Source organism: Halichoerus grypus, chromosome 1 (genome assembly GCF_964656455.1).
Source record: "Halichoerus grypus chromosome 1, mHalGry1.hap1.1, whole genome shotgun sequence".
NCBI classification, from domain to species: domain Eukaryota; kingdom Metazoa; phylum Chordata; class Mammalia; order Carnivora; family Phocidae; genus Halichoerus; species Halichoerus grypus.
This window is the reverse complement of record NC_135712.1, coordinates 34,983,297-35,009,486: the sequence shown is the minus strand read 5'-3', so window position 1 is coordinate 35,009,486 and position 26,190 is coordinate 34,983,297.

Here is a 26,190-nt window from a genome sequence, read left to right as displayed (position 1 = left end):
CTATGTCATCAGTATACTCTATAGTGAATTATAAGAAATAACATTTTAAACAGGTCCTCATTGCCTAGTTTCAATGACAAATTTGCTTCTTCCTTAAGGAACTCTTACAGATAGGAAAAAAATGCTGCTACCTAAGTACTATAGTTTGACAGATTAGGGTAAGGATCTCCTCTCTATTGGGAAAAAAAAAAAATCTCCATTTTTATTTCCACATTAAGTAATCATTTCTTTCTATTTAGTGGTTTTATTGGGATGAAACCTTTTTTTTTAAGAGTTTATTATCTATTGAGGGATGAAGATGACAATGATGAAGACTAAGATAATAATAAATGTCTATATTTGCATGTCCCTAAATTATTTACAAAAGCCTTTATCTATATCATTTGTTTCATCACTATGAAGTAGGCAGGGGAAATATTATTATGCCTAGTTAATATAAATAAGCAAAGCTTAGAGGGATTAAAATGGAGTATAAGTATATATGTAAAGCAGAACCAAGCTTAGGTCAATTATTTGATATTCTACTACAAGGTGCCCATTACCTTGATGATGTGTTCAAATATATTATTTAAGGTAGAGAAAGAAGCACTGAAAAAAAAAAAAAAAAAAAACTGGTGGCGGGCACCTGGGTGGCTCAGTTGTTAAGCGCCTGCCTTTGGCTTGGGTCATGATCCCAGGGTCCTGGGATCGAGCCCCACATCGGGCTCCCTGCTCCGCGAGAAGCCTGTTTCTCCCTCTCCCACTCCCCCTGCTTGTGTTCACTCTCTCGCTATGTCTCTCTCTGTCAAATAAATAAACAAGATCTTAAAAAAAAAAAAAAAAAAACACCCTGGTGTATAGTTTTCCTAGTAACTGAAAATAGGAAAAGGACACTGAGAAAGGAGATACATCAAAAATCAATTTAACCATCTTTTCCATTTTATTTAGAAAGTTTTTTAGGCCCTTTCAAAAGCACAAGAGGAAGTGTTAGTTATTTATTGTATTATACTGTGAAATTGTATTGAATCACTTAGTCCAGTGCTTTCTCCCCAATATCCCAGAAAAGCAATCACTCCATCTCTACATGGCTTCCATAATGAGAGCCATCCACCTTAGAAGGAACCCTCACCACTGAAAAATTTCTAATTACTAGTTTCTTATTAAGTTGAGAGCAGGTCTTTTATCTTTGTTCTACCTCTTCTTTCTGGAGATAACTAAATATTTGCAATACTTATTTTTTGGCTGGTATAGGCAGTTATCTGTCTCCCCCAGGTCTTCTCTTAATAAGGCTCTAGTGTAACAAGCCTCTTAACCAGCCAAGTAGCATCATGGAAGTTTTCTGCGGCCTTTCCAAGAGCCTGATCTCAGTACCCTAGCACATACTTTCCATAGGTTCTGTGCTTTTTCATCAGTCAGATTTTTCCAGGGAAGTTTTCAGTAACAATCTCCAAATTTTAGTGGCCTAACACAACAAAGGCTTATTTATTCCTCATGTTGTGCTTTAGCTGGGCATATGTAACAAGTCTTCAGTTATGTCCTATTTCCCAAAGTCCAAGCTTGTATACAGTTCTTATTTTGTTCTCATAGAAAAAGGAAAAACGAAGTGGCTGAACCTCCTAATAGCCCTTAAAACTTCTTTCCAGTTTTTCATATCATTTCTGCTCATATTCTATTGACAGAAGCAAGTCACATGGCCAAACCCAAGAAAAGGACACTCTTCTCACAGGGAAACACTCCAAATTGTGTAGCTCTCCCTGAAGGGGGATTATATATCTCAACTGGCTGCCAGGTGACTGCAGTGCCTCCCTGGGAGAGATGTACCTTAAATGTCAGAGATGATTTTTCTGATAGTTGGGAAGAATATGTAATCTACCACAGTTGGAAATTGTCAGAAAAATTATTTCTGACATTTAAGGTATGTTATTGATAATTCCTGGATTCCCTGCAGCAATTTACCTATTGTCACTTTAATTATGTTGTTCCCTCTGGGCAGTCTAGTCTCAACTGATAACATCTGTGACTAAAAGGCATTTCTTGAGCAAAGTTGTCATTTGATGGGCATGGATTTTAAATACACAGTGTTTCCTCCTGGCATCATCTTATACTTGGGCCCCAGTGAGTCATTGTGTCTTACTTACTAATTCCTCAAGCCTGATACCTGCCACTTCTCCCATATGTAACAGCATGTGCTTCAATACCTATTTCATTGGGGTATTCCATATAGTACCTTTTTTTTTTCCGTCATCCTAAGTAATCTTTACTATGTTTGCAATTCCCTTAAAATGTGATTCAAATAACTGGACACAAAGTAGAAGAGAGTGAGTTCATTTTAATTCTATGAACCTTATTTCCAAGAATGCACTCCAAATTCATTAATGGTGATCATAGTATAGCCTAGCCTTCTTCTGTACACTATGTCTCCATCAATGCATCCTAAATTTATTTGTGGTAGTCACAGGTCATATTAATTTGTAACAATCTTAGAGTTAACCAGGTCCTCAAAATCAGTGTTCTACACAAAATGCCATTAGTTCATTGATTTTAATTTCATTATAACTGAGATTTGTTATTTTTTCTTTTCAATGTGTTTCAAACTAAGTGTGGAGTTCTGTATTATCAAGTTTCTGCTTGTTTGATTCAGGCTGTTCTTCACACTTTTTAAGAGATTTAGAATCTAAATTTAGCATAGAATGTATTACTACCAGTCTAGATTTGTGTCATCCACAAATGACTTGTGTGTGTTCAGAAAAGCCATCAATAGAACTGTTGAATGGGACATTTTTAAAGGAACGGAGCTCTGAAACATATTGTTCAAGACCTTATCCTAGTAGACAATGATGCATTAATCAGCAATCACCTGTCCTTCAATCTACAGTCCTTTACTAGCATCCAGTGTGTTTCTGCATCTTATCCACAAAGATATCATGGCAATGCTGTGAGGGCTGTAGAGCTGTAACCATTCTATCTGTTGCCAGAATCAGTTCAGTTACTCTAATAGACACTGTAGATATTCCCTCTACCCTCCCTGCTCTCTGTGTGTTCTTTCCAAAGATTTGTATATACTTAGTGGAAGAAGACAATCTTTCAAATGTTCACGAATTATCACGTTAAAAAAGGGGGGCCCTTTGAGTGTGAAAGAAAGACCAAAAGCAACAAAGACGAGAAAGGAACAGAGACAATCTACAGGAACAGCAACTTTCCAGGAAATTCAATGGCATTAAATGCATATTTGCCAATAATTACTCTGAGTGTAAATGGAATCAGAATGATTCAGGGTATCTGAATGAATAAAAAAAAAAAAAAAGACCCATCGATATGCTGTTTATTAGAGACTCATTTTAGACCCAAAGACACCACCAGATTGAATGTGAGAAGGTGGAAAACCATCTATCATGCTATTAGACATCAAAAGAAAGTTGGAATAGCCATATTTTTATCAGATAAACTAGATTTTAAACCAAAGACTGTAAAAAGAGATGAAGAAGGTCACTATAATAAAGGGGTCTATCCAATAAGAAGATCTAACAATTGTAAATATTTATGCCCTCAACTTGGAAGCACCCAAATATATAAATCAATTAATAAGAAACTTCAAAAAACTCATTGATAATAATGCAATAAAAGTAGAGGACTTTCATAACCCACTCACAACAATGGACAGATCATCTACGCAGAAGATCAACAATGGCTTTGAATGACACACTGGACCAGATGGACTTAACAGATATATTCAAAACAGTTCATCCTAAAGCTGCAGCATACAAATTCTTTTTGCATTCACATGGAACATTCTCCAGAATAGATCACATACTGAGTCACCAATCAGGCCTCAACCAGTACAAAAAGATTGAGATCATACATCGTGCATATTTTCACTCCACAACACTATGAAATGAAGTCAACCACAAGAAAAAATTTGGAAAGCCTACTAATACATAGAGGTTAAAGAATATCCTACTAAAGAATGAATGGGTTAACTAGGAAATTAAAAAAAGAAATAATAAAATACATGGAAGCAAATGAAAATGAGAACATGACAGTCCAAAACCTTTGGGACACAGCAAATGTGGTCCTAAGAGGGAAGTATATAGCAATACAGGCCTTCCTAAAGAACCAAGAAAAGTCTCAAATATAAAACCTAATGTTATATCTGAAGGAGCTGGAAAAAAACAACAAGTAAAGCCTAAAACCAGCAGAAGAAGGGAAATAATTAAGGTTAGAGCAGAAATAAATGATATAGAAATTAAAAAAAGAACAGTAAAACAGATCAACAAAACTAGGAGCTGGTTCTTTGAAAGAATTAACAAAATTGATAAACCACTGCCAGAATTATAAAAAAAATAAAGAGAAAAGACCCAGATAAATCACAAATGAAAGGGAGAGATCACAACCAACACCAAAGAAATATAAACAATTATAAGAGAACATTATGGGCAATTATATGCCAGTAAATTGGGCAATCTGGAAGAAATGGATAAATCCCTAGAAACATATAAACTACCAAAACTGAAACAGGAAGAAATAGAAAATTTGAACAGACCCATAAAGAAATTGAATCAGTAATCAAAAATCTTCCAACAGGAGCCCAGGGCCGAATAGCTTCCCAGGGGAATTCTACCAAACATTTAAAGAAGAATTAATACCTATTCTGCTGAAGCTGTTCCAAAAAATAGAAATGGAAGAAAAGCTTCCAAACTCATTTTCTGAGGCCAGCATTACCTTGATTCTAAAACCAAAGACCCCACTAAAAGGGAGAATTACAGACCAATATCTCTGACAAACATGGATGCAAAAATTCTCAACAAGGTACTAGTGAATAGAATCCAACAGTATATTAAAGGGATTATACTCCATTATTGAGTGAGATTTATTCCTGGGTTGCAAGGGTAGTTCAAAATCTGCAAATCAATCAATGTGCTACACCACATCAATAAAAAAAAGGATAAGAACCATATAATCCTCTCAATAGATGCAGAAAAAGCATTTGACAAAATATAGCATCCTTTATTGATAAAAACCCTCAAGAAAGTAAGGATAGAAGGAACATACCTCAATATCATAAAGGCCATATATGAAAAACCCACAGCTAATATCATCTTTAATGGGAGAAAACTGAGAGCTTTTCCTCTAATGTCAGGAACATGACAGGGATGTCCACTCTCACCACTGCTGTTGAACACAGTACTGGAAGTCCTAGCCTCAGCAATCAGACAACAAAAAGAAATAAAAGACATCCAAATTGCAAGGAAGAAGTTAAACCTGCACTCTTCGCAGATGACATGATACTCTATGTAGAAACCCAAAAGTCTTCACCAAAAAATTGCTAGAACCGATACATGAATTCAGCAAAGTTACAGGATATATGTATGAAAATCTGTTGCATTTCTATACACCAATAATGAAGCAGCAGAAAGAGAAATGAAGGAATCGATCCCATTTACTGTTGCACCAAAAACCATATATACCTAGGAAAAAACCTAACCAAAGTGGTAGAAGCTTTGTTCTCTGAAAACTATAGAACACTAATGAAAGAAATTGAAGATGACACAAAGAAATGGAAAAACAGTCCATGCCCATGGAATACAAGAATATTGTAAAAATGTCTATTTTACCCAAAGCAATCTACACATTCAATGCAATCCCGATCAAAATAACCCAGCATTTTTGATAGAACTGGAACAAACAATTCTAAAATTTCTATGGAACCAGAAAAGACCCTGAATAGCAAAAGTAATGTTGAAAAAGAAAAGCAAAGTGGGAGGCATCACTATCCCAGACTTCAAGTATATTACAAAGCTGTAATCATTAAGACAGTATGGGGCTGGCACACACAAAAAAAAGACACATAGATCAATGGAACAGAATAGAAAACCCAGAAATGGACCTACAATTATATGATCAACTAATCTTCGGCAAAGAAGGAAGAATATCCAATGGAAAAAAGACAGTCTCTTCAACAAATGGTGTTGGGAAAACTGGACAGCCACAGGCAGAAGAATGAAACTGGACCATTTCCTAACACTATACACTTGAAATAGACTCAAAATGGATGAAAGACCTAAACATGAGACAGGAATCCATCAAAATCCTAGAGGATAACAGGCAGCAACCTCTTTGACCTCAGCTGCAGCAACTTTCTTACTAGACACATCTCTGGAGGCAAGGGAAACAAGAGCAAAAATGAACTATTAGGGCTTCATCAAGATACAAAGCTTCTGCACAGTGAAGGAAACAATCAACAAAACCAAAAGACAACCAACAGAATGGGAGAAGATATTTGCAATGACATCAGATAAAGGGCTAGTATCCAAAATCTATAAAGAATGTGTCAAATTCAACACCCAAAAAATAAATAACCCAGTTAAGAAATGGGCAGAAGACATGAACAGACTTTCTCCAAAGAACACATACAAATGGCTGACAGACACATTTTTTCAAAATGCTCAACATCACTCGGCGTCAGGGAAATACAAATCAAAACCACAATGAGATACCACCTCACACTAGTCAGAATGGCTAAAATTAATAACTCAGGAAACAATGGATATGGGCAGGGATGCGAAGAAAGGGGAACCCTTTTGCACTGTTGGTGGGAATGCAAACTGGTGCAGCCACTCTCTGGAAAACAGTATGGAGGTTTCTCAAAAAGTTAAAAATAGAGCTACCCTGTGACTACTGGTTATTTATCCAAAGGATACAAAAATGCTGATTCGAAGGGACACATGCACCCTGCTGGTTATAGCAGCACTATCAATAATAGCCAAGTTATGGAAAGAGCCCAAAAGTCCATCAACTGATGAATGGATAAAGAAGATGTGGCTTATGTGTATGAATGGAATATTACACAGCCATCAAAAAGAATGAAATCTTGCCATTTGCAACAATGTGGATGGAAATAGAGGGTATTATGTTAAGCACAATCAGTCAGAAAAAGACAAATATCATATGATTTCACTCATTTGCAATTTAAGAAATCAAACAGAACATAGGGGAAGAGAAGGAAAAATAAGATAAGATAAAAACAGAGAGGGAGGAAAACCATAAGAGACTCTTAACTATAGAGAACAAAGTGAGGGTTGCTGGAGGTGAGGTGGGGGGGATGGGCTAAATGGGTGATGAGCACTAAGGAGGGCACTTGTGATGAGCATTGGGTGTTGTATGTAAGTGATGAATCACTAAATTCTACTGAAGACAATACTACACTATATGTTAACTAACTTGAATTTAAATAAATTTTAAAAATTAGAGTTTTTTTTGTGGTTTTACTTCCTGTTGAAGCAAGGTATTCTCCTTCAATCAGAAAATGTTGGTATCTTTAGAGAAAAATGATGCCTACTTCCCTGGACTACATGCAAAGACATCCAATTACTCTTGTTTTCTGAGGATTTGAGCTAGTTAGGACTGGAATAACTGTCTTTTGCTTATTCTCTCACTCTTAAAATTCCCTTTCTTAGTACTCCTATAATGACTGTGGCCTGCCTAGAACTCAGGCCCTGATACATCAAGTGTTACATCTTTGCATGATAAATAACTTGGACTTTTTTTTCTTTCCCATTACTAAAAAGAGTTGTTTTATAAATGTAAGGCTTGTATTTTGACTTGATTTAATATTTAACTTTTAATTGTTTGCCAAATATATACTTTCTTTGTATATATTATTAAATTTCTATGAAGTGGATATACTTATTAGTGTAACTCAAATACTTTACTGTGAAGATGGGAAATGGATGCCCAGAGCATTTGCAATGCACTCTGGTCTTACACTAGGGCTTTTTTCATAAGAGCAAAAGCTTTCAAAACTATTAGACTTTAAAAATGTTCCCCATTTTTACATTCCACTGATGGAAATATGCAACATTTCTTGAGAGCCATTGGCAAGATGTATCAAAAATATTAAAAATTTGGTGCAGCTGTGACAAATGTATCAAATTATATGGCAAATGTTTGACAAAACCTTACTTAAAGAGGTAAGTAAAAAGGAACTGACCCAGTAACCAGTGAAACCTTTGCTTTCAACTGTCTTATAGAAAAATGCAAAGTAGTTCAAATGAAATAACTGAATTTTTCAATGGCATTTTTCACAGAAATCAAAGAAGAAATTCTAAAATGTGTATGGAAACATAAAAGACCCTGAATAGACAAAGCAAACTTGCAAAAGAAGAACAAAGCTGGAGGCATTATGCTCTCTAATTTTGAGCTATATTACAAAGCTATAGTAATTAAAACAGTACAGTATTAGCATGAAAACAGACACAAAGCTCAGTGAGATGGAATAGTGAACCCCAAAACCACCCACCCATATAAGATCAATTAATTTACAACAAAGGAACCAAAAATACCAATGAAGAAAAGACAGTCTCTTCAATAAATGGTGTTGGGAAAATTGGTCACATGCAAAAGAATGGAATTGGGCCACTATCTTATACCATAAACAAAAATTCACTCAAAATGGATTAAATACTTTAATGTAAGACTGGAAACAATACAACTACTAGAAGAAAACATAGGCTCTTGGTTTAGGTCTTGGTGATGATTTTTGAAGAAAATGCCAAAAGCAACCAAAGCAACCAAAGCAAAAATAAACAAGAGGGACTACACTAAACTAAAAAGTATCTGCACAGCAAAAGAAACCATCAAGAAAATGAAAAGGCAACCTACTGAATAGGAGAAAGTACTTGCAAATTATATATCTGATAAGGGGCTAATATTCAAAATATATGAAAAACTCATACAACTCTACAGAAAAAAAAAAGGCAATCTGACTAAAAATGGGCAGAAGATCTGGATAGACATTTTCCCCAAAGACAAACACATAACCAAAAGGTACATAAAAAGATGCTCTATGTTATTAATAATCAAGGAAATGCAAATCAAAACCACAAAGAGATATCACCTCATACCTGTTAGAATGGCTACTATAAAAAAGACTATGAATAACAAGTGTTGGCCAGCATGTAGAGAAAAGCAAACCTTTGTGCACTGTTAGTAGAAATGTGAATTGGTGCAGCCACTATAGAAAATAGTATGGAGTTTCTTTAAAAAATTAAAAGTAGAACTATCATGTGAGCCAGCAATTCCACTTCTGGATATTTATCCAAAGCAAATGAAAACACTAACTCAAAAAAATATATGCACCCCGAGGTTTTTACAGCATTATTTACAGTAGCTAAGATACGGAACCAACCTAACTGTCCACTGACGGATGAATGGATAAAGAAGTTGTTTCACACACACACACACACACACACACACACACACTCCATGGTGGAATATTACTCCATCATAAAAAAGAATAAAATCTTGCTGTTTGTGACAACATGGACAGAAAATATTCAGGGCTAAGCAAAATAAGTCATACAGAGACAAATACTATATAATCTCTCTGACATGTAGAAACTTAAATAAACAAACAAATAAGGAAAACCAGGCTCAATGAAACAGAAAATAGAATGGTGGTGACCAGAGGCAGAGGGTGGGGAATTGGAGAAATGGGTGAATTGTTTTTGTTTTTGTTTAAATAAATAGAAGAAACAGCAACAACAAAAACAACAAATAAAATAACTATTTTGTAACATTGCTAGTGCAAGAATTCTGAAAGGGACCTAAAAGTAACCTCAAAAGTATTGGAAGGGATTTTGGGGGGAGCTAATCCAGGGAGGCTAGTGACCAACTAAATTAATTACTGGCATATGTGAGATTGTTATCACATTTTTTCTATGACCCAGGCTTTCAAGGATACTAGCAGCTAACCTATATAACAGACACAAAGCTATTAAGATGCAAAAAAGAATAATCATTCTCTGAGCTTTTACTCTGAGTCATGCACAGTGCTAAACACATTAAAGATATCATCACATTAATTCTCACAGAAAACAAACAAAACCGAATGGACATATATTGATCATTATACTCATTTTATTAAAGAGGAAATCAAGTCCACCAAATTCAAGCAGGAGTAAATTGGAAAATTGAAATTTGGAGCTAGGTCTATCTCACTCAAAATCTCAAGTTCCTAATAGCTATGATATGAATAATCTCCTATAAACCATAATTAATCTCATTAATTATAAATGGGTCATAATATTTTTTAGATCTATGATACTTTAATCTTAAAAATCACTCCCCAAAATAGAAAAAAAAGACTATTTATCTAGACTCCAAGAATAATTTGCCTCCCTAAATCCATTCTTTAAAAATATGTGATTATATTGAAATGTAAATTTTTACTAAAAATTGTTTTATTTTAAGTAATGTGATTGATAACCCTATTTCTCATAAAATACCAAAATGATTTGATCATAATCATAACCAAATCCATATAATCTACCACTAAAAACAAGTAATATGGTCATATTAAAGTCACTGATTTATTTTCTTCTTCTAAGGTTGAGTGTTTGCTGCTTTAATGGCTGGTGTCCAGAACTGATTGACAGGTATGGTAATGAGGTTCAAATGATATGCAAATTGGGGCATTAAATTAATAGTTTATGCAAATATAGGTTTTTACTCAACTCACTTTCTAAATATAGTCTTGCACATTTATGAGAAATAAACTGTATACATTCTCAAAATAGAGAAATACATGTTTTCTCTTAATATTATTGTTCACACCAATGTTCAGGTAAGGAACACTCCCTGCTTTCCTTTCCAATTTCTCTAAGACCTTTCCTTTCTTATAGGTCAAATTCTTACCTCCTTCACAAGGCTTTTCTAGACCCTCTCTAGTCAACTTAATTAGAACTTAATATTGATTATCTCATCTCCTTTCTTAAGTGTTGATGATGATACTATTAACTATGGATTCACTTTTGCGAAGAAATTACTGATTACATATGAGAGTGATCTCTCAAATCCCCTTGAGAGACTTGAGAGTATCTGCTATCGCTACTTGCCATTCTTCTTCTTCCATCATTGTTACTTATATGAAATTTTCCCTTGATCCCCATCTTTCTATTATATTATGCAAGTCAGCAAAATCAATGGACATAATTAACATTAAAATAAATGTAAGAATAGATGGGTATTCCTTTCATTCATGCTAATTTCATCTTTATGATTAGCTAATATGACAAAACATAATAAGGAGAATTCTAAGAATCTTGATCATTTTACTTCTACCTAGTTCCCATGGCAATAACTGAAATTTTAATGATATTCTTCACTTATTTTTCAATGTCTTATTTATGTATATTGTTCATATTTTTGGCTTAATTAAAAGTTTATTGATCCAAAATTTTAAAATACTCATTTTTTTTTGTTTTTAATTTGGGGTAGTATAAAAGTATAGTAAATTTGTTTTTCCTCAGCTGAAAAGCATTTAACATACGCCAGAAAGAATTCCATAAACTATGGTTAACCCTTTAAAATTTGGTGTTTAAAGTGCTAAGAATCAGGATTTTAAAATTTCCAGTACCTTAGTCCCTGAAGGCATCAGGTCACTGAGACAATAATTTTTTATTAATACATGTGACACTATTCTTTAGAAATACTGAACAATCTAATAACTTAGATGGCAGAATTCCCTATACCTTTTAAAATCCTTTCTAGTTATTTTCATTCCTGAAAAAAAGCACATTTTTTAATAATTACAGAATTATATTTAGCACAAAGTAAATTACATTTACTTTATCCTTGTGTCACAGAAGGTCAAATTCCATCTGTTCATGTTCTCTAGTTTCTAAAATGAATAGTGTTTAGGTTTCTAAAAGATATACAGATGTTGAGAGCTTGTGGGAAACCTAACCTTTTGTTTTTTCAACAATTTTTAGATGTCTATTAAATGGATTTTGGCATGAACATGGGAGAGCATGAGTTCAATTTATGGTCAGTATTGGCACCTTAGTACTGGATGTAATAAATGGCATACAAATGTTTTATTCATTATGATGTGCTCATTGTTTTAATGAACAGAAATAAGAGAGCAAGTAAAAACCATGTTCCATAACAAAATGCTACTTCAAATAATGCAGTTCATTATGAGCTCACTAGCCATACTAGGTTACAAATCTGTGTATGGAATTCACAATCCTTTTTTGTTGTTGTTTTCAATTTGGAACAATAGTATTTTAACAGAGGCCATGAATATAATGGGGGGGAAATTAAGTGGAAGTATGAGGCTTTTATCTAGGTAAATAGATAACAATTAGCTTGTTTTTTAGACTGATGTTCCTGAATTTCATTTTACTTTGCTAGTGCAACCTGGTACATTTTGGTAATTCAAGAAAATTATCAGAAGTTAATTTTGTATTCCATATCCCTTCATTATGAATTTCCATCAGTGTGGAAAATATGTGTATAAAAGTAGATGAGAAATACCATCAGAAATTTAATACACTAATAAGAATAAGCCTATTAATAAGCCCATAATAATTTTCTCTCCATTTGTACATAGTCATACTTATGACCATGTTACCTGCCCCAGATTTGTTTATATAGTGATATCTAGTGATCTTATACACTATATAACTTGTTACTCAATCATTACATGTTATTTGCAAAGAAATATCTCAAACAGGTTCTTTCTGATTGTCAAACTTTCAAAATATATTGTGTTTTAAAGATTAGCAATATCACAAGAAATAACAATAGAAGACATGGTCCTGCCTTGCATAAATTTCTATACTGATGGAGAAAACAGATAAATGTAAAGAAACCTTATATAAAACACAATCAAATGTCATTTATTTGTATCACTGTTCAATTTCTAGTGATTTAGATAAAGGAACCCAAATGAAATTAGCAGGAAAGTTTCACGTTCTTGTTTGGTTGTAGAGGAAAAACACACTATGTTTACTGCTTCAAAATCGTCAGGTAGCAAACTTCACTCATTTTTTTAATAAGACTGTATTTATGAAGCATCAACTATAAAAGGTATCTTTTTTGATATGCTAGTTTAAACAAAATCAGTCAGGAGGACTTCTGGTTCCTGGTCCAACATGTAAGAAGTTTGGAAATCTCCACTCAGTACTACTAACAAGTGAAAAGCCAAACAAACTAAAAAAAAAAAAAAAAAACTCTTATTAGATCCACAAGAAAAATGAGGTCACAAGGTAAAGTGTGCCCTCAAATTGGACACTGATAGGTGAATACAGAGAATCACAACTTACTAGAGCAGAAACACACTAGAAAAAAGTCTCCACAGGAACCAGTGCCATGTACATCATGTCTGGCTAGACAGGATTTAAGACATACTAAAAGCAAAAACAATTTGAAGACACCGAACAAGCATCAGAACCAGATTCAGACATGAAAAAGATGTTGGAACTATCGGGCTGGAAATTTAAAACAATTATGATTAATATACATAGGGCTCTAATGGATAATATAGACAGCATGTAGTAACAGATGGGCAAAGTAAGCAGAAAAATGGAAATTCTAAAAAGAAAAGAAATGCTACACAAAAAGGAAGAATAACTTCAATGGATTTATTTGTAGATCGCACACGGCTAAGAAAAACATCTCTGAGCTTGAGGACATCTTAACTAAAAAGTCCAAAACCTTAAGGAAAAAAGAAAAAAGACTGAAGAAACAGAATATACAAAAACTGTGGGATGATGATAACAAAAGGTGTAACATATGCGTAATGAAAATATCAGGAGAAAAAGAAATGGAGAATACTTGAAATAATAATGACTCAGAAAGTCCCCAAATTGTTAGACAACACACCACAGGGCCAGGATGCTCAGAGTTTAGCAAACAGAATAAATGAGACCCGCCCCCCACAAAAAAGATCTAGACATATCATTTTTAAAAATATCTTATAGTTTAATTTGTCAATTATACCTCAGTAAAGGTGGATTTTTTAAATTAGGCTTTAAGATCAATAGGAAATGGTCATTTGTCATACATGCACACACATATACATATGTACGCATGTATATACACAAATACATACATGCGTATTATATGCAGTGCGGTGCAGTGGAAAAATCAGGTCTTTTTTTTCAATTTAAGTTATAACTGACATACAACATTGGTTTCAGATGTACAACATAATGATTCTGTATTTGTATACAATGTGAAATGATCACCATAACAAGTCTAATTAACATCTGTCATCATGCATAGTTACAGAATTTTTGTTTTTCTTGTGATGAGAACCCTCAAGATCTACTCTGTTAGAAATTTTTAAATATACAACACAGTATTGTTAATTATAGTTGACATGCTGTACATTACACCCCATGATTTATTTATTTTGTAACAAAAACAGTTTGTACCTTTTGACTCCTTTCACCCATCATAGGTATATTATTTTGAAACCACAGAAAGTCAAAGTTAAGGAAAAAAATCCAGAGGTTAAAAACACCTTACCTAGAAAGAAGAAAATATAGAAATTGTATATGAACCTTGGAAATCACATAAGTGAGGAGAGAGTGGTGTGAAATATTTAGTGTTGAAAGGAATTCTTTTAAAATGATGAAATCATCCTTTAAAAACAATGAAGAAAATAAGGAGTTCCTGAGACAAACAAAAAATTGAGGGTATCTTTTGCCAGCAGGTCTGGCTTGCAAAATATTTTTTTTAGAGGTGGGGAGGGGCAGAGGGAGAGAGAAAATCACAGGGCTCATCTCACCACCCTGAGATCATGACCTGAGTTGAAATCAAGAGTCAGATGCCTAATTGACTGAGCCACCCAGGCACCCTTGCCTTGCAAAATATTTTAAGAAAAAAAGTTCTTTAGAGAGAAGGTAAATAAAATAGGTCAGAAACTCAGACCTACATAAAGAAAAGAAGAGCACTGGAGGGACGCCTGGGTGGCTCAGTTGGTTGAGCGTCTGCCTTCAGCTCAGGTCATTATCCCAGGGTCCTGGGATCGAGTCCTGCATTGGGCTCCCTGCTCAGCGGGGAGCCTGCTTCTCTCTCTGCCTGCCATTCCCCCTGCTTGTGCTCTCTTTCTCTCTGTCAAATAAATAAAATCTTTTAAAAAATAAAATTAAAATTAAAAAGAGATTCGAGATGGACATTAAGGAGGGCACATACTGCATGGAACACTGGGTGTTATAGGAAAACAATGAATCGTGGATCACTACATCAAAAACTAATGATGTATTGTATGGTGACTAACATAATAAAATAAAATTTAAAAAAAGAGATTGGAGAATAAATGAAGATAAAATAAAAACCTATTTTTCTTATTCTTAATTGATCTGACAATAATTTGTCCAAAATAATAATAGTGACAATGTATTCAGTTATGAATGCTTACGTATATAAATATGCTTATGTGTGCTAATGTAAAAGGAACATGAATGACAGTAATGATACAAGGAAAAAATTAGGATTATTTTGTTACAAGGTATTCACACTACCCATGCAATAATATAGTGCATTTGAAAGTGGGCTTGGATTATTCAAAAATGTATATTGAAAACTCCAGGGCAACAACTAAAAACAGTAAAAAGAGAATTACAATTGAAATACTAAGAGAGGAGAAAAAGTGCCATCATATAAAATGCTCAATTAAAACCACAAAAGGCAAAAAAAAGTGGAAGACAAAAACAGAAACAAAGAACAGCATATAGGAAAAAGTAACAAACATGATATCAATAATTACTTAGAACATCAATGGTCTGAATGCACTAAGTAAAAGAGTTTGCTAGAGTAGATCAAAAAGACAAGACCCAACTATATGATTTTAACAGGAAACCACTTTAAAGTTATGGACACATACAGACTAAAAGCAAATGGATGGATGGCGCTAGAGTGTATTATGCTAAGTGAAATACGTCAGTCAGTCTACACAAATACCATATGATCTCACCCATGTGGAATTTAAGAAAAAAAACAGATGAACATAGGGAAAGTGGGAAAAGAAAAAAAGGAGAGGGAAACAAGCCATAAGTGACTCTTAATGATAGAGAACAAATACAGGGTTAACAGAGGGAGGTGGGTAGGGGATGGGCTAGGTGGGTGATGGGTATTAAAGAGGGCACTTGTGGGGCACCTGGGTGTCTCAGTCATTAAGCGTCTGCCTTCAGCTCAGGTCATGATCCCAGGGTCCTAGGATCGAGCCCCTCACCAGGCTCCCTGCTCTGCAGGAAGCCTGCTTCTCCCTTTCCCACTCCCCCTTGCTTGTGTTCTCTCTCTCACTGTTTCTGTCAAATAAATAAATAAAATCTTTAAAAAAAAATAAAATAAAATAAAGAGGGCAATTGTGATGAGCACTGGGGATTACATGTAAGTGAAGAATCACTGAATTCTACTCCAGAAAGCAATATTGCAATGTGTGTTACCTAACAAAATTTAAATAAAAATAAGTAAATAAAAATAAAGTAAATGGATGGAGAAAGAAAAACTATGCTAACCATTAATCAAAAGAAAGTGGGAGGGGCTATATTAATTATAGGCAAAGTAGACTTCAAAGCAAGGAGAGTTATAGGGGAATAAAGAAGGGAATTACATAGTTGTAAAGGATCAATTCCCCAAAAGATATAAAAAATCTTTACATGTATATGCCCAACAATAAAGCATCAAACTACATGAGGCAAAAACTAATAAAATTGCAAAGAGAAATAGATGAATAGAACTATCATGGCTGGAGACTTCAACACCCCCTCTCAGAAATCCAGCAGTCAAAAAAATCAGTCCAGACATACTGAACTCAGTAACACCATCAACCAACTGGATATAATGGACATCTATAGACTCTTTCAACCAAGAGTAGCAGAATACAAATTCTTCTGAAGCTCATAGAACATCCACAAAGATAGACCACATTCTGAGCCATAAAACACATTTTAACAAATTTAAAAGAATAGAAATTATACAGTGTCTGCTAACAGACCACAATGGAATTAAACCAGAAATCAATAACAGAAAGATAGCTAGAAAATAATCAAATAAGTGGAGATTAAACAACACAATTTAATGCAGGCGTCAAAAAAACTCAAGAAAAAATTTAAAGTACTTTAAATGAGAGTAGAAACACAACTTATAATTTGTGGGATACAGCAAAAGCAGTGCATAGAGGGATATTTTTAGCACTGAATGTATATGTTAGTAAAGAAGAAAGATCTAAAATCACTAACCTAATCATCCACTGTTGGGGTTATTGCAGAGCATGAAATCAGCCATAATACCTGGCTTGCTAAAATGTTAACACAGAGGCCACTTAGGGCAGGGAGGTTTTCGGAGAAGGGCGTGGGCCTTTGGAATGCTCGGCCCTGCATGACCACTCTGCCTTTGGAATGCCCCAGGGAGTTACCTTCCAGGAAGCTTTCTTAGCCCAAACAGCCGCCCTGTGATCTAAGAATGTATGCGTTGTACCTTAGGATGTTTAGTAGAACACATAGATTAGCATATCTTATCTTTCTCTTAAATCCTCTCAGTTTCAGTAAGACCCTTTGTCACACGTGCTTGAGAAACAGTGATAAGGATTTTGTGATTATCCTGAAGGACCAATAAAAGCGGGAGCAAAGAAGAGCAAAGGGTCTTCGTCTCTGAGTGTTGACCCCCTTGCCTTCTCCTCTCTTTTACCGCAAAGTTTGGAGTCATCTTTCATCTGTTGGTATAGGGATTGCTGGCCATTCCTGGCAACCTACTTTAAAAACTAGAAAAAGAAGAGCATATTAAATCCAAAGTAAGAAGAAGAAAAGAAATAAGAAGAAATTAAAATAGAAATCAATGAAACAGAAAATACAAAATTAGTAAAGAAAATCAATTAAATAAAGAGCTGGTTCTATGAAAAGATACAAAAATCAATAAACCCCTAGCTAGGCTAAGTAAGAAAAAAAGAGGACACAAATTACTACTATCAAAAATGAAAGGGACAGCCTTACAGATCCCATGGACATAAAAAGGATAATAAAGGAATACTATGAATACTCTATGCCCACAAATTTGATAGCCTAGATGAAATGGACCAATTCCTTGAAAGACACAATTTGCTAAAACTCACACAAGAATAGACGATCTGGGGGTGCCTGGGTGGCTCAGTTGATTAAGCATCTGCCTTTGGCTCAGGTCATGATATTGGGGGTCCTGGCATCCAACCCGCTCTGGCTCCCTGCTCAATGGGGAGTCTGCTTCTCCCTCTACGCCCACCTCCTTCCGTGCTATCTCTCTCAAATAAATAAATTAAATCTTAAAAAAAAAAAAAAAGTTTCTTTCCCTATTCCTCTCCCTCTGCCCCTCTCCCCGCTCTCTCTAAAAACAAATAAAAAATTTTAAAAATTTTAAAAAATAATAGACAATCTGAATAGGCTTATATCTATTGAAGAAATTGATTTAAACAAGTAACACCTTCCAAAACAGAAAGCACTAGTTTCAAATGTTTTCACTAGTGAATTCTACCAAATATTTAAGGATAAAATTTAAACCAATTTTCTACAATCTTTCAAAGGACAAAAGCAAAGAGATTACTTCCTAATTCATCCTATGAAGCCAGCAATAACCTAATACCAATTTAAACAAAAGCATTACAAGAAAACAAAACTACAGGCCAATATCTCCCATTAACATAGATGCAGGGATCTTCACCAAAATATTAGCAAATCAAATGCAACAAAGTATATAATAATTATACACCATAATCAAGTAAGATTTATTTCAGGTATGCAAGGCTGATTCAACGTGAAAATCAATTAATGTGAACCATCACATCATCGGGCTAAAGAAGAAAAATTGCATGATTATATCAATATATGCAGAAAAACATTTGACAAAGTTCAATACCCATTCAGGATAAAAACTCTCAGTAAGCTAGGAATAGAGGGAAACTTCTTCCACTTGATAAAGAATATCTAGAAAAACCTACAGCTAATACCTAATTTTATAAAGTAGAAACTTTCCCACTAAGATCACAAATAAGACAAGAATGTTCCCTGTTACTACTGCTTTTCAACATCATACTATAAGTACTAGAGAATCCAGTAAGAAAAAGAAATTACATGTGAGCCGATTGGAAAGGAAAAAATAAAACTGTCTTTGCTTGCAGGTGAAATTATTATCTATGTAGAAAATCCAAAATAAGTGATTTTTAAAACTCTCGAGCTAAAAAGTGATTATAGCAACGCTGCAAGACACAAGATTAATATAGAAAAATCAATTTCTTGCTTATATATCAGCAATGAACAGGTTAATTTGAAATGAAAAACATAATGCCCATTTACATTAGCACTGTAAAAATAGAGAAATTCTTAGATTTAAATCTAATAAAATACATGTATGGCCTATATGAAGAAAACTGCAAAACTCTAGTAAAAGAAATCAAAGAATTAAATAAATGGAGCGATATTTTATGTTCACGGATAGGGAGTCTCAAAATTATTAATATGTAAGTTCTCAACTTTATTTATAAATTCAAAGCAATCCCATTCAAAATCCCAGTAAGTTATTTTGTGAACATCAACAAACTGATTCTAAAGTTTACAGGGAGAGACAAAAGCTCCAAACTGGCCAATGCAATATTGAAAGAGAAGAAGAAAATTAAAAGACTGACACACCCCCAAATTCCAGTCTTACTATAAAGGTATAGTCATGAAGATAGTTAATATTGATAAAAGAATAAACAAATTCATGGAACAGACTAACAAACTCAATAACAGATCCATATGAACATAGTTAATTGATCTTTGACAACTGAGCAATGACAATACAATGGAACTAAGACAGTCTTGGTATTGTGCATTCTGTGGGTTTGGACAAATGTATAATGACATGTACTACCATTATAGTATCATATAGAGTAGTTAGTTGATAATAAGTAGTTAACATTGATTAGATTTTAATTCTTAATTGATTCTTTTAACAAATAGTACTGAGTTCATACAACAATAAATAAGATATAGTCTCTACCTTGTAGAAACTTAGAGTTCTTTTGCATGAAAGGGCTTATACATCTGTGAAATGTGCAGATGACATTAACTAGCTCTGTTTAGTTCCTTTGTTTACATTCCCTTATTAAGGATGTTTTTTTTTTGTTTTTGTTTTTGTTTTTTTTAAAGATTTTATTTATTTATTTGAGAGAGAGAGAATGAGAGACAGAGAGCACGAGAGGGAAGAGGGCAGAGGGAGAAGCAGACCCCCTGCTGAGCAGGGAGCCCGATGTGGGACTCGATCCCGGGACTCCAGGATCATGACCTGAGCCGAAGGCAGTCGCTTAACCAACTGAGCCACCCAGGCGCCCAAGGATGTTTTGATATCTCTAAATGATTTAAAAAACATGGAAAATATTTTGGGAGGATTAGTGGACAGTTATTTTCCTCATTTGTTAGAATAAACTAATTGTATGTTTTAAATTATATTGTTGGAATGTTGCAATTATTAACATGGATCATTAATGTTATTTTCAAATATCTCACATATTATTATGAATTGTCATAATTTCATTTTTAGAGTTATATCATGGTAGCAGCTTTGAAATAAAATGTTTCCTATGTGTTAGGGTTTTAATTATAATAATCTCTACATAGTTATATATACTACTTAATTTTAGGTCAGATTATGTAGGACAGTAATTAAAATATGTTTCACTTGTACCTAATTAGTCTAATTAAAATCTGTGGAGAAGCTTAAAAAAAAATGAATCTAGACACAAACCTTACACCCTTTCCAAAAATTAATTTGAAACACATCACAGACATAAACGTAAAAAAGAAAACTATAAAACTCCTACAATATAACATAGGAGAAGATTAAATGACCTTGGGTATGGTGATGACTTTTTAGATACATCAAAAAAAGAACATAATACATAAAATCAATCATAAACTGAATTTCTTTAAAATTAGACATTTCTGCTTTGTGAGAGACATTACTGAGAGGATAAAAAGATAAGTTAAGGAGGAAATACTTGCAAAAGACATATCTGATAACAGGTTGTTATCCAAAATATACAAAGAATTCTTAAAACTCAACAATAAAAAAAAAAAAAAAAAAAACAAGCAGCCTGATTAAAAAATGAGTCAAAGACCTTAACAAACATCTCACCAAAGAAGACAGACAAATTGGCAAACAAGCATATGAAAAGAATCTCCACATCATATGTCATCAGAGAAATACAAATTAAAACAAGATACCACTATACACCTATTAGAATGGCCAAAATCAATTAACACTGACAACACTAAATGTTGGTGAGAATATGGAGCAACAGAAATTATCATTTATTGTTGGTGGGAATGCCAGATGTACAGCCAGTTTGGAAGACAGTTCAGCAATTTCTTATAAAATTAAATATACTCTTATAGAAGCCAGCAATCACACTACTTGGTATTTACCCAAGACTAGTGAAATCTTATGTCTACACAAAAACCTCCACATGGGTGTTTACAGCAGTTTTATTCATAACTGCCAAAACTTGGAACCAACAAGATGTCCTTCAGTAGGTGATTGAATAAAGTATAGTATACCCAAACAATGGAATATTATGCAGCATTAAAAAGAAATGAGCTAACACTGATTTCTGTATGTTGTTTTGCATCCTACAACTTTACTAAATCTGTGAAATAACTCTTAAAAAAAAAAAAAAAAAAAAGGAAATGAGCTACCAAGCCACAAAAAGACATGGAAGAAACTTAAATGCACATTACTAAATGAAAGAAGCCAATCGGAAAAATCTACATACTGTCATTACAATTATAGGACATTCTGTAAAAGGCAAAACTATGGAGACAGTTAAAAGGTCAGTGATCACCAGGGGTTAGAGGGGAAGAAATGATAAATAGGTGGTGCACAGAGGATTTTTAAGGCAATAAAATTTTTCTGTATGATACTGTAATGGTAAAGATACATCTTTATAAATTCATGCAACCTGATAGAATATACACATCAAGAGTGAACCCCAATGTAAACTATAGAATTTGAATAATAATGATGTGTCAATGTAGGGTTATTGATTGTAACAAATGGACCACTCTGGTGAGGGATGTTGATAGTGGGGGAGACCATGCATGCGTGAAGGGCAGGTGGTTTATGGGAAATCTCTGTGCCTTCTGCTCAATTTTGCAATGAACCTAAAAGGGCTCTAAAAAATAAAGTTCACAAAAAATATTGGTGAGGGATGATATTTGTATTTTTAAAAATAAATGTGGTAGTTTTATATAATCCACAATAGAATGAAATTTATTCATATATTAGAGTAAATTAAAAGCACTATAATTGATTTGAAGATACAGTTCAAATTCATTTGGATTAATATTTGTATTATATGTCTTTACATTTTGTAATTACTTTTCCCATGATCATACTCAGAACAGGTTCTTCTTTGGTTAAATTATTATCATCTCCATTTTATAGGTAATGAAAGTGAAGCTCAGAATACTTAAAGGAAACTAGAAAGTGAAGAATCTGAATTTAAGTTTTCTCATTCCTGATTTTGTTGTATTTCTGCATATATGGTTGGCCATAAGAAGAGTTGAGAAATACCTTCAATTTGATCCCGCAATTAAATGAACTCTTAAAAACCAGAGGACCCAATAGAAATCTATTAGTGCTTATAATTAGTCAAGCAGCCAAATAGTTTTTGTTGCCATTGGGGGTCCCTTATTCTGTCTGATTTTTTCAAATTCTGCTGATATGTTATTGTATGCCATTTTATATGGTCCCCTTGTTTCTCAATTTTTTTGTTGGATGATTGAACATGTAGACAAATTAGTCATAACCAAGAGGGTGATGCTGTGAGTTCTTTCCTTACAAAGTATCCCTTTCCTCTTAGTGAAAAAACAGTTTTTAGAATGTATTCTTGCTGAAATACAGGATTGATTTAGTATGCACATGAGTTTTTATGTAATATCCTGATACTCTGGTAAGAAAAAAAATTCTAAGACTATTGCACATAAATATAAATATCTCACTGCTACTGTGATGGTGTGTAATTTTTTTTTCCTACCACCATTCATAGTCAGAAGGAGTTAGCTGACTGAAGCCCACAATGTCAAAGGGCATTTTGTTTTAGCATCAGCAAGAACCTCATATTATGTCCTTGAAGACAGTGTTTTATGTTTGGGAGGAGTCAGGAAAAAATAATGAGTTATTGCTGATCATGTTTTCTATTCAATTACATGTTAAAGAAGAACCCTGACTGTTGCTTCACATATGAGTAGACAAAACTTGGCAGAAGTTGGCTGAAAGTCTACCAAACCTATTCTGTCTTATTTTATTTGTAATTCATACTTCATTACAAAATAAACAACTCAGGAAAGTAGTATACAAATGAATACAACAAGTGTTCACTGGATTGTCCAGGGCAAACCAGGATGTGTGGTTTATTCTATGATAGTGCCTTGGCAAGAGGCAAGGCTCAAAGAAATAGTTGCATGGTGTACCTAGGAATGCTGACTACTAGGCTTGCTGTCTTGTCATGTAATCCTGGAGACTATGCTGGACAGGGAGCCTATTTATTTATTTAATTTGATCACTGTCTCACTTTAAAAATGACTTGTGGCAGCTTGAAGAAAAAACACATTTATATATAAGTAGAAAATTATACAATATAAATAATGAATCTATTTTTCCAACATAATACAAAGTACTCTGATCAAGTGAAAAAACTGTGTGGATTTTTCTTTCTCTGAAACTCTTTATAAAATTTGCTTGGTGAGGATTTAGAATATTTTTGCACAGGCAACTTCTTAATTTGGTAGCGTTGCTGCATGTGTTCGCTTCCAAAAAAATAGAATCCATGGTCAATTTTAAGTGTCACATCTTGGCTTAGTTTTCTCTAATAGGAATCTATCATACCTTGTGTGTTGCTTAAAATTAAGAAAGATGACTTTTCAACATGTACATGCCACTCATATATATTATCCACTCATATATTGCCTTGTTCCATAAACTATTTGAGGCAATCATATGCATGTATATATATTTTCTTAGGATTAGTATATTATCAGGTTCATGGAGCAGGCTGAACAACACTCAAACCATGCCTATTTATTTTAATTACTTAGATAAGTAGAATAGATGATAGTTACTTATTTGAATTGGAATTGAAATTAAAAGACAAATTATACAATCTGCCCCATTTGTCAGCATCTTCATTCTTTTATTGAATATATATACTATTCCTTCTTAACACAGACTTTAAAATATTTAACTTTATCAGTTCTCTAAAACCATATCCAAACTTTTTAAAAATATAATAATCAGAAAATTGAATTGGTAAACCAGTGTAAACATAGATTTAGTAATTTAGACTAATTTTTGATCCATTAAAGAATGAGATAGAAAAAGTTGATCATTTCTTTAAGCCTTAAAAGAGAACCAGACTTTTTATACAATAGGATTGTTACATGTTGAACTCTGTCCCCCCCAAAAAGGTAGGTCATGATCCCCAGGTCCTGGGATCAAGTACATATCGGCTTCCTGCACAGCGGGGAGTCTGCTTCTTCCTCTCCCTCTTCCCTCTCCCTTGCTTGTGCACATGCATGCTCTCTCTCAAAATAAATAAATTTTAAAAATCTTAAAAAAAAAAAAGATCAAGCTCCATTCAATGATTATTTCTTTCATTTACCTGAGTGGGCATGCAGCCTCTGGTGGGGGCCGGGGGCTGGGGGGTATGTGTACACATTCAGAATCCTGGATCCAATTAAAGAGACTAAAGGCAGAGCTGTTAAAATGCACCTGAGCCACATGTGTGGGCTTGGACAGCAAACTTCCTTTTTTTTTTTTTTTTAAACAATTACATTATTAATTCCTAACCAAATAGTAGACATCTGGCCACCATGAACAGAAGTTTCAAGGAATTACAGAAATGAAGGAATTACCCAGTTTTGAATCTTTTAACTAGCTAGATAGACTCTTCCTAATTTTATACAGGAAATTAGTACCTGATGCATGCAAAAACAAAAACAAAACATTGATACTTTCATTTATGATTAATTGTTCTGAAAAATTATTCTAAATTTAGATAATTTTTTTTATTTCTTCAAGTAATGAAAGAAGAATGAGCTCTAGATCTTTTCTTAAGAACACGGCATAACCTTTTTTTTTTTTTAAAGATTTTTTTAAAGTAATCTCTATACCCAAAGCGGAACTCGAACTCATGACCCCAAGATCAAGAGTCACGTGTTCCACCAACTGAGCCAGCCAGGTGCCTCAAGAACACAGTATATTCTTTGTTGAAAGTATCACTTTGTGTGGTAGGCAGACTAATGCAACCCCCACTCGAGACAATGAACATCTTAATACCGGTAACCTGTGGATATTGGTACCTACATGGGAAAAGGACTTTGCAGATGTAATTAGGCTGAGGCATAGACACAGGGTGATTACCCTGAATTACCCAGATGTGTCCTTAAAATGGGTCCATAAAATCAGACAATTTTTCAAAGGTATGGTCAGAGAGCGAAAGAGAGATGTGACTGTCGAAGGATGGTCAGAAAGATACAACACTGTTGGCTTTGAGCCTGGAGAAAGAGACCATGGGCCAAGAAATGCAGGTGGCCTCTAGAAGCTGCAAAAAGCAAAGCAACCATTTTTCCTAGAAGCCTGCAGAAAATACTGTAGCCCTGCTAACACCTTGGTTTTTAGCCCATTGAGACCTATGTCAGACCTTCTGACCTATAGAGCTATGAAATAATAATTTAATAATGTTTTCTACCACTACATTTATAATAATTTATTACTACAGTCATACAAAGCTAATACACCTTGGTTAATACTTTATTTTTAAATACCTGATTATTTTTTTTTTAAGATTTTATTTATTCATTTGAGACACAGAGATAGAGAGCATGAGCAGGGGGAGAGGCAGAGGGAGAGGGAGAAGCAGGCTTCCTGCTGAGCAGGGAGCCCGATGTGGGGCTCGATCCCAGGACCCTGGGATCATGACCTGAGCCGAAGGCAGACGCTTAACCATCTGAGCCACCCAGGTGCCCCATGATTATTCTTTAGATATGCTACATAAACTTTAATTAACTAGTGTGTACTTTATGAAAATATTATCTTGAGCCCATCCTCCCTGGCTAGTAGGATATAAGAACATTTGGCTATAGAACATAGCATTTGTAAATTATGCACATAGCATTTAATTGTAGTGCAAAAACTACTGGCACCTAATCACTCAAAAGCTGAGTTTCAGCCCTCTGATAAATTCAATCTCAGGGAGACTACAAAATATTTTCTCAACTGGGATAATTTCTAAGAAATTGATACTGTACTCTGCTTCACTTCCTGCCTAAACTGGGATTTGTATTTGTAACATAGGACACTAAACTGGGATTTGTATTTGTAACACAGGACACTAATATACCAAGTGTCCAGCAGGGT